The sequence below is a fragment of the Psammomys obesus genome, unplaced genomic scaffold (genome assembly GCF_907164565.1).
Source record: "Psammomys obesus unplaced genomic scaffold, mPsaObe1.curated_primary_1811, whole genome shotgun sequence".
Classification (NCBI taxonomy): Eukaryota; Metazoa; Chordata; class Mammalia; order Rodentia; family Muridae; genus Psammomys; species Psammomys obesus.
In genome coordinates, this window is record NW_026585686.1 from 12,177,936 (window position 1) to 12,194,593 (window position 16,658).

Genomic DNA, 16,658 nt, shown 5'->3' on the forward strand with positions numbered 1-16,658 from the left:
AATACTCACTTATAAGTGGGTACTAGACCTATAAGATAGGATAAACATACTAAAATCTGTACACCCAAAGAAGTAACAAAAAAGAGTACACAACAAAGAGAAAAAGAACTAACTTTAAAATATAGAAATGTAACAAATATGTTAATCAGGTGATCTCATAAAACCCAGGGTTGACAAGTGGTGTCATTATTATGTGACAACACTTACACTTCCCTATGATTGTCCCTAAATCCATCACCTAGCCATTCAGGAGCCAGATTCCAATGAAGAAGCATACTACAAGGCTTCCTATCAGAACCTTTCAAAAGAGTCAAAGTTAGGATGAAAATCATTGCAACCAAGAAAAGTCAAAGGAGTCATGACCGTTGAATGCAGTGTAAGATCTTGGAAGGAATCCTGGAACAGAAAAGGAACATTAGCTAATGACTAAGCAATGTGGAAGAGGGTAGGATTTAGCTAATAACACTATCAGAATTGCTTCATTAATTATGATGAATGTCCCATATCAGTATAAGATGTTAATAATAAAAAATGTGAAGGAAAGCATATAAAAACTCTGTTCGTAAAGATATATTTTTTTGTAATTTTGAAATGATAAACTAATTTATACTATGCATTTAAAGAGCATCTCCTTATTAAACTAAAGGTTAAATTGTAAAGCTTCCTAGACACTGAAAAAAAATGTCAACTTTCACTAAGTCATTTTAATATTTTGACCTTGAAAGCTTGTATTACAAATGGAAAGAACACTGACCTGGGCCCATTTGGATGAATGTGGCAATACTGAGTTAATTGTGGGAATGCAAAGATGTTTTCATTTAATACCTGCTTTGTAGTGGGTTAAAACTGCTTTTTTAACAAAAGCAGCTTAATTGAGGGTTTGATTTAGCTCACAGTTCAAGAGTGCAGGCCATCATGGCAGGAAACCCTGATGACAGGGGCTTGAGGCAGATGCTCATATTGATTCCACAGTCAGTTAGCAAAAAGAGATGACTGGTCATTTGCTCCCTTCCTACTTTTTATTTGTCAACAGTCTGGGTGGGCCTTCACAGCTCAGTTAGCCTATGCTAGATAATTCCTTACAGGCATGGCCAGAGGCTTGTCCCCTCAGTGAATACAGATCCTGGAAAGCTGACATTAATCCCTGTGTTCAGGACAATGAATTAAAGTCGACAGATGCTTAAAGTTTCTTTATGTCATTGTTTTCTTGAATGTACTATGGCCAGTAACTAGGCCGTTCATTTTATAGGTTACTCAAACTTCCTGAATCTTCTGGAGAGACAGAATAGGAATATTTTCTACACATTTTAGACAGTTTACCAAGACATATCAACATAGAACATAGTGACAGATGATAGATTAAACTAAGTACATGAATTTAAAATAATGAAACAGACAGTATATTAGTCATTATGGATATATATTCCCCCAAATATTAAAAAAAATTCTGATATTTTGAGACTTGTCATTTATTCCAAGTTATCTTTAATATAGCATAGCAAAGACTAAAACATACAGGGAATGTGTGTAAGTAATATATACAATTTATATATACACTTCATAGCCATCTGCTAAAGTATAACCAAAATTTAATAAGGTGGTTTTATCCAATTATTGACATTAAAAACTCAGTTATTTTGAAGAATACTATCTTGGAAATGGTATCTCATATTATTGTTGAAATCTAATCATATTTTCTACTGAACTGCCATAGCTAAACATTAAAATGCTTTCCTAATTATTCAAGGAACAAAGTCATTTTCTCCTCTGTTGAGGCTTCTTCAAGGACAAGAATACCCCACCAAATAGTAATATTAGAATATAATTATAAGTAATAAAATCAGTCAAATATCTTAGAAGCAATTCCAAAACTTGAAAAAAATGTATAAGATGTGTCTCTTAAAGAGTTTTTTGTACTATATTATGAAAGAAAGCACTGCCAATCTTAAGTCAGTGTTAAAATAATACCAAGTGACAAGCAATGTCAAAAGTCAGTACATATGCCTCAGAATTGGACTAGTAGCACATACCATCAAATGTGTGTTATCTATAAATTTCATAAGAAATTGGTACCAATAAAACTTAAGAGCATGCATTTTGTAGCTGAAGACAATATTGGCTTATAATGATATTGGTAACTAAGGAGATACCTTTCAATTTCTCCTACAAGAAACAAATTCAATCAATTATATTTCTGACTTCACACTTTAAAACTACATGCTGAGAATTCACTGCTATCAAATACTATATGTTGTAGCTATAGAACAGACCAATAGGTAGATACAAAATAAAACTTCCTTCTTACCTAAATGAGTGATACTGGACATTCTTTACTATGCATTTTGTTTTAATGTGCTTCCAGAACTACATGTGTAGAAAATTTGTTCCTTATACCCCTGTGAACACTATTACTTGGAAATGGAGTTTGGAAGAATTCAATATGACTAGAGGAGATTGTGAAGGCTGGCTGTGCTAGCAGCACTTGTGACATCAGAAAAAATGGAAGATCAAGAAGTGGGTTGGCAGAGTATCTCTTTATTGCTCTTAGATACCCATTCCTGTGTTAAAATAGAAGGCCTTCTCCAGCTATATACCAGTGCTAGCCAATCACTTGGGTATCTAGCCTACAAAACTGTAATCCAAATCAACTTTTAAAAATATATATTACATGATTTCACATATTTTGGGAAAGCAATAGTCAACAGATAATCACGTTCATAATTGATTTCCAAATGTTAAATTTACTAAACATGATAATCATTGTGTTGTGATTCAAAGGCTTTCAAATGCAATCATTGGGGAGGGGTGTCAACATTTTTGGTATTTATTTATTTTTTCTTTTTTATTGATTTATCATTTATTCATTAATTGAGTCTGTAACCTTAACTTGAAATACAGGACTTAAAAATTGTTGACCATAATGGCAAAACAAAGATGACTAATAAATGCATTGAAAAAATCTAGTAGTTCAAATATGTGATTAATAATCTCAGACCTTAAACTCATGAAGAAAATATAAAGAGCAGAAAGCAACTGGCATTAGTTTTTTAAGTGATGCTATTGTATGTGATATAAAACACAAGCAAGGAAAACCAGTACCATTTGTTGGAGATGCTATCTTTTTTCTATTGTATGGTTTTGGCTTCTTTGTCTAAAATCAGGTATCTATAGGTATGTGGATATATTTCTGGATCCTTTATCCCCTAAGGAAATAGAAACTGTCAACAAAAGTCTCCCATCCACAAAAGCCCAGGGCCAGATGGTTTCAGAGCAGAATTCTACCTCAAAGAAGAGCTAATAGCAATACTCTTTAAACTATTCCATAAAATAGAAACAGAAGGAACATTACCAACCCAATTCTACAAGGCCAGAGTTACCTTGATAACTAAACAACACAAAGACCCAACAAAGAAAGAGAACTGCAGACCAATCTCGTTTATGAACATTGACACAAAAATACTCAATAAAATACTCGCAAACTGAATGCAAGAGAACATTAGATATATCCACCACAACAATCCAGTTTTTCTAGTCAGGTTTCTTGACTATGTTGCCTCTTTCCAGTGCAGAGTGTTGGCATCACTGTCAAAAATCTAGCATCTTTAGAAGAACTGGCATGTATCTAGATCTATGATTCTCTTTTGTATATTGACAATATACCTGTGTGATGTCAGTATCATGCTATTTTCCTACTCTGTCTATAGTATAGAAATCAAGGAAAGTTGTACTTTTGTTTTTGTTGTTTAGGACTATTTTGAATATTGGAAAATTCATTCTACTTTATATATTTATTATAAGATTTTTTATTTCTTTGAATAATTACATTGTAATTTGTTGAGGATTGCATTAAATTTGTATATTGAATTCTTGTGGGATGGTTATTGTCACATTATTATTCTACTAATTCATAGGTGTTTCCATCTTCTAGTGTCTTCCTCAAATATTTTTTTAGAGTCTTAACACTTTTGTTGTACATATATTTTACTACTTGGTTATATTCATCCAAGGATATATTTTTATACTATTGTAAATGGAATAGTTTCCCTGATTTTTTTCTTGGTATATTTGGTATGGTGGTATATAGAAAGGCTACTGAGTTTTTGTTTGTTTTGTTTTGTGTATGTATCTTGCTACTTTCCTGAATGTAAAATTATCAGATCTAAGACTTTTCTTGTTGAGTTTTAAGATGTTTTTTTTGCGTAGAATCATGTCCTCTGCAAATTAGAAAAGCTGACCTTATCTTCGCTTATTTGCATATCCTTCACTTTTCTTATTACTCAAGCTAAGATTTCAAGTATTGCATTGAAAATGAGTGTAGAAAGTAGATATCATAGTCACGTTCCTGATTTTAGTGAAAATGCTTTGAGTTTTTGAGATTTTATTTTTTAATTTATCATGATATTAGCTGTGCAACTCTTATATATTGCCTTCTTATACTGAGGCATGTCCTCTTTATCTCTTGCTGCTACTAAATTTTTATCATGAAAGAATGTTGGACTTTTGTGGAAGATTTTCTACATTAGTGAGATTATCATGCAGTTTTTGCCCTTGAGTTTACTAATGAGGTATATTATGAATAGTGACTTCTGTATGCTCAGCCATCCTTGCATTTCTGAGATGAAGCCAACATTATTTTAGTAGATGATCTATTTGGTATATTCTTGAACTTAGTTTAGAAATGCATTATTTGAGTTGATTTTGTATCCAGCCACTTTGCTGAAGGTGTTTATCAGCTGAAGGAGTTCTCTGGTTGACTTTTTTGGGGTCGCTCATGTATACTATTCTATCATCTGTGAATAGTGACATTTTGACCTCTTCCTTTCTGATTTGTATCCCCTTGATCTCCTTTAGTTGTCTTATTGCTCTGGCTAGGACTTCAAGTACTATGTTGAAGAGGTATGGAGAGAGTGGACAGCCTTGTCTTGTCCCTGATTTCAGTGGGATTGATTTAAGTTTCTCTCCATTGAGTTTGATGTTGGCTATAGGCTTACTGTATATTGTGTTTACTGTGTTTAGGTAGGTGCCTTGTATCCCTGATCTCTCCAAGACTTTAAACATGAATGGGTGTTGGATTTTGTCAAATGCTTTTTCCACATCTAAGGAGAGGATCATGTGGATTTTATCCTTCAGTTTGTTTATATGGTGGATTACATTGATGGATTTCCATGTACTGAACCACTCTTGCATGCCTGGGATGAAGCCTACTTGGTCACAGTGAACAATATCTTTGATCTGTTCTTGGATTTGGTTTGTAAGTATTTTACTGAGTATTTTTGCATCAATGTTCATAAGAAAGATAGGTTTGAAGTTCTCTTTTTTTTGTTGGGTCTTTCTGTGGTTTAGGTATCAAAGTGACTGTGGCATAGAATGAGTTCGGTAATGTTCGTTCTGTTTGTGGAATAGTTTGGAGAGAATTGGAGTTAGCTCTTCTCCGAAGGTCTGGTAGAATTCTTTGCTGAAACCATCTGTCCCTGGGTCTTTTTTTGTTTTTGTTTTTGTTTTGTTTTGTTTTTGTTTGTTTGTTTTTTGTTTTTTTTTTTTTTTTGGAAGGGAGACTTTGGATGACTGCTTAGGAGTCCTCCTGTATATCAAAGACAAAAGGGCCAAGAAAGAAATTAGGGGCACAACACCCTTCACAATAGCTACTAATAACATAAAGTACCTTGGTGTGACTCTAATCAAGCAAGTGAAAGACTGCTTTGAAAAAAAAACCTTCAAGTCTCTGAAGAAAGAAATTGAAGAAGATATCAGAAGATGGAAAGATTTCCTGTGCTCATGGATTGGTAGGAGTAACATAGTGAAAATGGCCATCCTGCCAAAAGCAATCTACAGATTCAATGCAATTTCCATCAAAATGCCAACAAAATTCTTTACAGACCTTAAAAGAAAAATTCTCAACTCAGTATGGAGAAACAAAATAACCAGAATTTCCAAAAAAATCCTGTACAACAACAGAGCATCTGGAGGTATCTCCATCCCCGATATCAAGTTGTACTACAGAGCAATATTCATAAAAACTGCAGGGTATTGGCATAGAAACAGAAAGGAGGATAAATGGAACCAAAAAGAAGACCCAGAAATAAACCCACACACCTATGGATACTTGATTTTTGACAAAGAAGCCAAAACCATTCAATGGAAAAAAGATAGCATCTTTAACAAATGGTGCTGGTTCAACTGAATGTCTACATGCAGAAAAAACGAAAATAGATGCATATTTATCACCCTGCACAAAACTAAAGTCCAAGTGTATCAAAGACCTCAACATTAAACCAGATACTATAAATCAGTTAGAAAAAAAAAAGTGGGGAACAGCCTAGAACTCATTGGCACAGGAGACAACTTCCTGAACAGAACACCAGCAGCACAGGCTCTAAGAGCAACAATCAATAAATGGGACCTCATGAAACTGAAAAGCTTCTGTAAAGCAAAAGACACTGTCATCAAAACAAATGACAGCCTATAGACTGGGAAAAGATCTTCACCAACCCTATATCTGAGAGAGAGCTAATATCCAGTATATATAAAGAACTAAAGAAGTTAAAAAGCAACAAATCAAGTAAACCAATGAAAAAATGGGAAACAAAGCTAAACAGAGAACTCTCTGTAGAGAATTGTAGAATAGCATAGAAACACTTAAAGAAATGTTCAACATCCTTAGCCATCAGGGAGATGCAAATCAAAATGATCCTGATATGTCACCTCACACTCATCAGAACGGCTAAGATCAAAAACTCAAGTGACAACACATGATGGAGTGGTTGTGGAGAAAGGGGAACCCTCCTCCATTGCTAGTAGAAATGTAAACTTGTACAACCACTTTGGAAATCTATCTGGTGCTTTCTCAGACAATTAGGAATAGTGCTTCCTCAGATCCAGCTATACTACTCCTAGGCATATATCCAAAAAATGCTCAAGTACACAACAAGGACATTTGTTCAACCATGTTTGTAGCAGCTTTATTTTTAATAGCTGGAACCTGGAAATAACCCAGATGTTCCTGAACAGAGGAATGGATACAGAAATTGTGGTACTTTTACACAATGGAATACTACTCAGCAATGCACAGGCAAATGATGGAACCTAGAAAAGATAATCCTGAGTGAGGTATCCCAGAAGCAGCAAGACACATGGTGCATACTCACTTATAAGTGAATACTAGACATATAAGATAGGATAAATCTACTAAAATATCTTCACCTAAAGAAGCCAAACAAGAAGGAGGACCCAGGTTAAAAAGATCAATCCTTACTTAGAAAGACAAATAGGATGGACATTGGAAGTAGGAGAAAACGAGAAGCAGGGTAGGAGCCTCCCATAGACTTTACATAACAGTGTATCATAGTAGATGCTGAGACTCATGTCAGATTGCAGAAAGAAGAATGAGTTAGTAAGACCTGGAGAGAACAGGAGCTCCACAAGGACCAAATATATCTGCACACATGGGCTTGTCTGAGACTGATTATCCAACCAGGGACCATGCATGGATATAACCTAGAACCCCTCATCGGCTGTAGCCCATGGCAGCTCAGTATTCAAGTGGCTACCCTAGTAAGGGGAAGAGGGACTGTCTCTGAAAACATAGCCATGAAAACTATGGCTAGCTCTTTCCCCCCCCCCCCCCCCCCCCCCGTGGGAGGAGCAGCCTAGCTAGGCCACAGAGGAGGACATTGCAGCCAGTCCTGGTGAGACTTGATAGGCTAGGGTCAAATGGAAGGGGAAGAGGACCTCCCCTATAAGTGGACTTAGAAAGGGGCAGGGAGGAGACGAGGGAGGGAGGGTGGGATTGCAAAGGAATAAGGGAGGGTTCTACAGTTGGGATACCAAGTAAATAAACTGTAAGTAATATAAAAAATGAAAGTTAAAAGAAATGCATTATTGAAAACCTTGGCATCTATGTTTACCATGGAGGCTGGTACACAATTTCCTTTTTGTTGTTGTGTCTTTTTTTGGTTTAGATATTAGTATAATGATGACTTCATAAAAATACTTTAGAGGCACTTTCTCATCTCAGTTTTGTAGAATCAGGAGTTTGAGAAGCTTTTTGTTCCTCTTTAAGATCTAACAGCATTTTGCAATAAATATCTCTAAGTTTGTGCTCCTTTGATTGGAAGGTATTTTATTTTTGATTCAATTTGGCTTGTTTGTGATGGACTTATTTTTTATTTCTTCTTTGTTTAATTTTGCTATGCTATATACATTCAGAAATGAATCCATTTCTTTTATTTTCTAATAGATGCTATAAGGGTTTCAGAAGTATATCCTTACAATACTATGGAATTCACTCGGATCTGTTACATCCCTTTTCATCTGTATTTCACTTTATTTTTATTTATTTATCTCTATTTTTATTTATTTGTCTGACCATGTCATAATGACCAGAGGTCCACAATGAATGACTTCCTACAATTATTCACTACCTTATTTTTGAGACATAGTTTCTTACTGGATTTGTCTCTGCTAGACTAGTCAGCCAAAAGCTTCAGAGATACATTTGTCTCACCATAGCTCTTCAGTGCTGAAGTTTTAGACTTATATAGTATGGCCTAGCTTTTATGTAAGGTCTAGGGATTGGAATTCGGGTCCTCAAAATTGTGCATTGAGTATTTTATGACCTAGCCATATCATGTTTTTTTTTTTTTATTTTATTTTATTTTTCAAATATCACAGTGCTGATAGGCAAAGAGACATTATGATCTGTGCGTAATGTTAAAGTATTTACTATGATACATATTTAAAGGAAGCCTTATTAAGATATTTAGTTAAGCATAACAATGAAGTTGTGATGAATGAAAGTCCAAATGTTCAGAAATGTAACATATGCAAAATTATATGAATAGAGTAGTTATGTAACATCTCAGACTAGCAAAGAAACCTTTATATTTAGAAGTTACCTGACTTAGAACAATAAAGTAATAATAGGAAAAACTTGCTTTAAGTCTAACAAATATTCCTTTTATGTAATAGTAAACTGGGTGGGAAGAAATGAATCAGTTTAAGTTCTTCCCCTTTTAGGTGTGTTCATCAAGAGTGAAGTATGCTATAGAAATTAAAATATTAATAGAAAAGACTGTGCTGTCGTTAAACAGTACAGGGCTCTACTCAGATTTCTTTTGTCTCCTAACATTTCATTTCAGCATTTGAAAAAGCTGATGGAAAGTCTAAGTTGGCACTTAAAATGAACAAAAGCATATCATACTTTTGAAGACATCTTTGGAAATAATATGGTGCCACTATCACTATAATGGCAATGCCTTAAAACTAGAAACATGGGTCAAGGTTGTTTCTTAAGCTACATTAAACAACCTGTGGAACCTTAATGGCCCAGGACTACAGAGAAAGGATGGAAACCACTAACACGATGGCTGCAGGAATTGCCTACAACCCCCTCTCAATTGCTGCCAAAACACCCACTTCCCCACCATCTAGAATTTACAACTCCACAGTTATCAGTCTTCCCTCCTTGGTTGACCTTCTAATAATGTCTTTCCCCACTGGAACCTATAGTCCTTGAATATGCAGATGAAACAATTTCCAAAACCTGTGGCCCATGGTACTAGACCACACAAACCTTACCACAGAGGCCCTGGTCACCTCCCCAGGGACATAAGTACTTTCTCCTCCTCCCCACCCCACTAAGCTTTCTTCAATAAAATGAGCCAGTTCTATGAAGCTGTTCCTGGGTGTGTTCTTTACTTACACCTCACTCACCCACACCTGGCTAAGCTTCATTCCTTCTTGCCCAGCCCCATGCAGTGCACGATAGGCCTGGCTACACAGAGGGAGAAGCAGACACAGGGTGGATGGCAATTAAAACGCTAATTTTACCTGTGTCTTTAATATTGCATCCTTTTGGATTGAAACATCTCAAAAATACCGTATGTTGGGTGGGGAAGATGTCTCAGTGAGTAAGGCTGCTAGTCTCCAAACCTAACATTTGTATCCAAGTTCAAACACAAGATTGACATGATAAGGCCAAATCAATTCCACATGTTGTCTTCTGCCCTCCTTAAGTACAGACAAATGTGTACCACACCCCCTCACATATACTCAGATACAACTAGTAAATAATACATATAAAATTAATGTAAGTTATAATTTTTGTATTTAAAATTTGTTTCCCTACATGACCTGCACTTGCCCATTTATTTACATAATCTGTGTCATTTTAGATTTACAAGCTCACTGAAAAAATCTCTTACAACCATGAGATTTAAAAACAATTCTACCACAGATGACAATGTCCTGAATAATTTTATTTTACCTGGACACAATAGTTCTTATAAAGCCTGTATACACACACACACACACACACACACACACACACACACATATTTATATATATACATACACATATATATACATACACATATATGTATGTATATATGTATAATAATTATCAATGACTCTGAACTTTGACAGGCTGCAAATTTAAAAAAATATAATTAATTATAACATATACAGTGCTGATTGTGAATATAGGGATTAACTGGAAAAGAAAGGCTGACACCACATGCTAATCAGAACTAGAGCCAGGAATGATATTATACACCTGAAATCCAGCATTTGGCAATTGGAAACAAGAAGAGCAGGAGTTTGAGGCGAGTCTGAGATATCTAGTAAATCTTAGGCTAGTCTTAGCCACATGAAAACCTACTTCAAAAACAGAAGAAATACAGAAGTAATTTTTTTAAAAAGATCTGGGACACACATTTTTTTTTCTGATGAAAACTTCTGTATTAATAATCTTTAAAAATAGTGTAAAGATTTTAGTGGGGTCATCATGTGTTGACTCATCCATTCTAAATTTTGTTCACTCATGCGTTCTAGATTTTTGGAGCATTAATTTTGTAGATATCAGGGGGGAGAGAGAAAGAGAGACGCTTCCTATGACTAAGAATCACAAAGAAGATAAGTGATGTTGATCGGCATAATAATAACTACAATATTAATATAAGTGGATATAAAATAATAAACAAGAATCCAATAAATCACAGAAAAGAACAAATGAATTCTTCTGGGGACATCAAGAAGGACTCTATGGCATTGCATTTGAATGATTTAAAACCAACTTCTCAGGAAGAAGAGGAATGTATAAAAAATATTTGTATTTAAGTATTTAGAAGTGGGATATCTTTCCATTGGAGCAAAGAAAACATGGTACAGCTTGTAGTGCAGACTCCTCACACACACAAGAAAAATGCAGGCCAGAAAAGAAATGTACATAACCTTCACCAGGTGAACATAGCAAGCTCCTGCCAGACAGGCCTCACCCTCATCTCTTAAAAACCTCAGAGCCGCTCTCGGCCAGATCGCCGCCATCATGGACACGAGTCGCGTGCAGCCTATTAAGCTGGCCAGGGTAACCAAAGTGCTGGGCAGAATCGGTTTGCAGGGACAGTGCACGCCAGTGTGTGTGGAATTTATGGATGACACCAGCCGCTCTATCATCTGAATTGTCAAAGGCCCAGTTCGAGAGGGTGATGTGCTCACCTTACTGTAGCCAGAAAGAGAAGCTAGAAGTTTGCGCTGATCTTGCTGCTGGGTCCTGGATATCCACCACTTGACTCATGGGATCACCTGCAACTGTTAAATAGAGAACACTGTTTTCACTCCAAAAAACAAAAACAAAAACAAGAAAACAAAACAAAAACCCTCAGAGCCTCAGACTAATTATTTGGGAAGGGTGCAGGGAATCTTATGAAAGAAGGGGGAGATAGAATGGCCTGAAGGGGACAGGAGCTCCAAAAATAGACCAACAGAAAAAAAAAAAAAAAACTGGGCCCTGGGGGCCCTAAAGAGAATGATACCCTAACAACCAAGGACCATGCATGGAGAGAACCTAAAACCTCAGCTCAGATGTAGCCCACAGACCCAGTCTCCAAGTGGGGTCACTAGTAAGAAAAGCAAGGGCTTTCTTTGGCATGAACTCAGTGGCAGGTTCTCTTAAGACCTTTCCCTGGGGGTACAGCCTTGCCAGGCCACAGAAAAAAACAATGCAGCCAGTCCTGATGAGACCTGATAGGTTAGAGTCAGATAAAAGGGGAGGAGGACCTCCCCTATCAGTGGACTAGGGGAGGGACATAGGAGGAGAAGAGGGAAGGAGGGTGGGATTGGGAGGAGGATGGAGGATGCCACAGCTGGGATACAAATTGAATAAATTGTAATAAATCATAATAAGAAAAAATAAAAATAGAACCATTAAGAGAAAAACGAAACAAAACCAAAACAAAACAAAACCATAAAAAACAAACAAACAAAAAAACCACAGAGCCTTCCAAATAGCACCATAACACGCCAAGCAGGATATCAAGATATGATGTGAAACTGTGTGGGGCATTCCAGACTTAAGGCCTGACAGATCTGAAATACAGTGTGGTTAAGTAATGATGAAAAAGTTAGAAAACAGAGAATTTAGGTGCATTTAGGCTACTGTGACCAATTAAACATAGAACAGGGAGAAGAAATGTGTGAAAACTATCATAGCGAATGTATCTATGCTGATATTATTTTTGCTAAATTTCTGTGAAAGCAGACATATTTGGTGAGGAATAATGATGAAAACAGTGTGATTCCCTGTGTTTGGTTTGTACACTACTAGTCTGAAATGAGTGCACCACATCAGAAGTTTCTAAGAATTTTCAGAAACCTTTCAAATACATCCAGTTAGTAATTACAGTCACAAAGTAACTCAAAACATCCATGATCATCTCTTCTAATGAGGAATATAGAGAAAAGAAACACTCATTGCCCAGAGCAACATAGTGAATGTTGTAAGGGAGACAGGGAATGATCAAGTCAAGGAGGACAGGAGCAGAAAGAATGGATAACAGAGTTGTATAAAACAGAAAAAAAAAAAATGGAGTGAGGATGAACAAAGCAACAACGGGATTTAGCACAAACGCAGTTACGGATGACCTACCCAAGGCAGATATAGTGGAGACAGTGGGCCAGCAGTCAGTTTACAGTGCCTAACAGGTGTCTGGAAGGGAAGCATGGGGAAACCTCAGGTCATTTTACTTCTTGTTGGTTGATAGTGAAGAAAAGATGCACTACTGAGTGATTGTTTGAGAAAAAAAAAATATTGATAGGGTAGATACATACACACACACACACACACATATAAACTGAAAAGAAAGCAAATGAGAATAAATTATTTAGCATTATAGGAAATAAAAGACAGTCTGGTGGAGGCATGAGGCATGGTGCTGGGATTCAACATGAAGGAACATGATATGTGTTCCCTTATAAATGGAGAAAACTGACAGGACAGGTCATGTTTTCAGAAAATACAGAAATAAGGTGATAATACAAGGACTATCTTGTCAAACAAGGTAAGGAGGCAATGGTGCAGGCTATGCACTAAATAAAAGAATTAACTCTTCAAGTCAAGTACGTAAAGTTAAACACAACACATTGAGTGGTAGAAATGGAAGCAGAGTATTGCATGTGCGTCTGTCAGTCAAAACCTGTCTTCTCAGCTGCCCAAGGGCAAAAGCAATCACATTGAGTGTGTTTGCCTGATGGTGCTTAACCTTCATCAACAAGCAGATAAAGACCCAATATCAAATGAGCTTCCCTTCAGTGCGATATTCAGTCGAGTTTTTCAAAACCCTTTTGCACAGAGCATTACCAGCCACAGTTAGTAGCAAATGAAGTCAAGACTCACAGAGGTTAATAGGAAATGGTCAAGTGCCAGTTAATAATAGAGCTAAGATCTGAATTCTGCCTTTCATGTGCTTTCCATTTGCCAGGCCACTTCCCTGCACACGGTTGACTTCGTTTTCAACATCACGTTTAAGTTAAAATTTCAGAAAATACCTTACAGGGAATTATTAAATGCATTACTTCAATATTTTAGTTATAAAGAATTTGTCTGGATCCGATAGAGTGATGATTTTAAGTGTTGTTGAAAGAATGGTTCTCAGACATGTTCTTTGCCCATGAGTAAGGGGCTGGCAAAATTTCTTAGCACATGTTAATATCTTTTCATTTGCTGTCTTAGTTCTGAAGACATCTGAAATGAATAAAAATAGAACTTGTAACCATAGCAGGAGACTATTTATGACTCTAGAATCACATTAGGAGCAAAAATCATTCAAAGTACCTTAGAATCCAGAAAAGAGGCGGGGGGGGGGGGGAGGTGGCTAGAGCTCCTGAGCGCTGGTACTTTCAAAATGGTTCAAGGAATACAGAGAGCTAATGATCAACAGTAATATGACCCGAGAAACCAGGACGACTCATGACCTTGAGGACGTGGAATCACAGAAAGAAGAAATGCCTGAAAATTACACTAACTGCTTATTTCCTCTGATAAATCCAAGACTTTATTAGAATGATTGAAAAAGATAACAGTATTTAGGTAAATTGCTGCCAGAGATAGTAAAATGATTTCAAAGTGCAGCCATAACCTGTAAAACATGCCGTGATTGAATTATTTTCCACATGCACTAACTACTTGTTTATGAAAAGTCATAATACCCAAATGTTTTAATATAAGAAAGAAAAGTATGACAATTGTTTGATTAATAGTTTCCCTTGATGGTGTAATAGTGAACAAGCAAGGAGGTGCTGAAGAATTCTTTAGTGTGGATACTGCACAGAGCTGAGACACCTCTAACAAGTTCTAAGCAGAGAGAAGACTGTAAATAGAAGCCATTGTTTCTAGCCTCACTGTAATGTTTATCTTCATTCTATAAGAAATTCCAAATGGAGTTCACTCAAACCAAATGGCCATGCCAAAAGGACTGCACACTTTCACGGAGCAGATTGTTTGGGGGAATGCTGTCTGAGGAGTGCTGCCATGTGGATGTTAGATACTATCTGTACAGAAGAAAATATAAAAGTAAATTACAGATGATCGCTGAGCTTGAGAGAGAAAAGAAATGAGCAGATATAATTGAACCTGTAAAGGCTTCATTTGTAGATGGGACATTTCCTCCTGGGAAATGAAAGATCTCACAGTAATACAATGAATGTACTTCTGATTTATGGTAATTAATTCGGAATGTGGTTTATCTACCACACTGCTCACTATAGAAGATGAATTGTACAACGGGATTATCTAAGTCTTGGAAGTAAAATTAGCATAACCTTACCAGAAAGAGTTTTGCACTTTGCTTTCACACTGAAAGCATAGATCAAGGCGTCCTGTCTTATTTCACTGCCCAGAGGTCCAATTATAAAAGGGAAATGAAGCAGAAAAGGAAAAGCTTTCCTATGTGCTCTTCCATGTCATAGTTTTTTTTGTTTTTTTTTTTTTTTTTTTTTTTTTTTTTTGATATGACATGAAATGTAAGGGAAGATTGAAATGCATCCACGCCATTAATTCTGACCTCAAGATAAGAGTCACATAGGGCAGGTAGTGTTCCCTGTGGAAGAATGAATGTTTCATCATACTCAGGTCTTAAAAAGAAGAGTGAAGTTCAAAAGACTGTAAAGTACCTACCATAGTCTCTACAAAAGCAATGCTTTATTAAGATGTTGCCTAGCTGAGTTTCTGTGTCTCCCTTGATGGCAGTTAGACACCCCTTCATCTTGGCCGGCCTACTCAGGGATCAAGTATAACTTACTATATAATACCAGCAAGACTCACACTTAACATTTAACCTTCAGCTATAAAAACATATAATTAAATTAAGATTTTTATTCTCTCTAAGTGTTGTTACATGGTTACTTTAGTCTTAAATAGTAGAAACAACTATTAAAAGAAAAAATATATGGTAATCAATACTACCTATTTAAGAAACAACTAGGATTCCGCTTACACACATACTCGTAAGCAAATTTAATAGCCACATGAATGCAGAAATGTATAAGACATTTAAATGTTTCTTAGTGTACAAGACTCCATATTTTACAAAATAATTTCTAAATTAACCATTTTCAAGAAATGTTTCTGGTTTTGCATTAGGCTTATTTTGGGTCAAACTAAGAGCAAGATAAAGATATCATCCATATTATTTGGTTGAGGGTCATCTAGGTTGTTTCCAGATTCTGGCTATTATGAATAAAGCTGCTATGAACATAGTTGAGCATATGTCTTTGTTGTATGGTTGAGCATCTTTCAGATATATGTCCAGGAGTAGTATAGCTTAGTCTTGAGGTAGCACTATTCCCAGTTTTCTGATAAAGTGCCAGATTGATTTCCAAAGTAGTTGTACAAGTTTACATTCAATGGATGAGATTTCCCCTTTCTCCACATCTTCTCCAGCATGTGTTGTTGCTTGAGTTTTTTTATCTTAGCCATTTTTTTGAATGTAAGATGGAATCTCAGAGTTTTTTTGATTTACATTTCCGTGATGGCTAAGAACGTTAAGCATTTCTTTAAGTGTTTCTCTGCCATTCAATATTCCTTTGTTGAGAATTCTCTGCTTAGCTCTGTTCTCCATTTTTTAATTTTTTTCTTCATTTTTTAATATATTTTTTAATGATTACAATTTATTCACTTTCTACCCAAGCTGTAGCTCCCACCCTCATCCTCTCCCAGTCCTGCCCTACCTCCATCTCTCATCTCCTTCCATGCCTCTTCTCCAGTCCACTGATAGGGGAGGTATTCCTCCCTATCCACCTGATCCTACTCCACCACATCTCATCAGGACTGGATTCTTTGTCGTCCTCTGGGGCCTGGTAAGGCTGCTCCCCCATTAGGGGGAGGT

The 16,658-nt window shown here is 36.2% G+C and overlaps 1 protein-coding gene and 1 pseudogene across 5 annotated transcripts in view; both read left to right on the plus strand.

The window, feature by feature from the left end:
* The window catches only part of Ptprd (protein tyrosine phosphatase receptor type D), a gene marked incomplete in the record, with an annotated part of 2,622,804 nt that overhangs the window by 1,563,475 nt on the left and 1,042,671 nt on the right, over nucleotides 1–16,658 (plus strand).
* Nucleotides 11,315–11,943, plus strand: LOC129693261 (40S ribosomal protein S28-like; annotated as a pseudogene).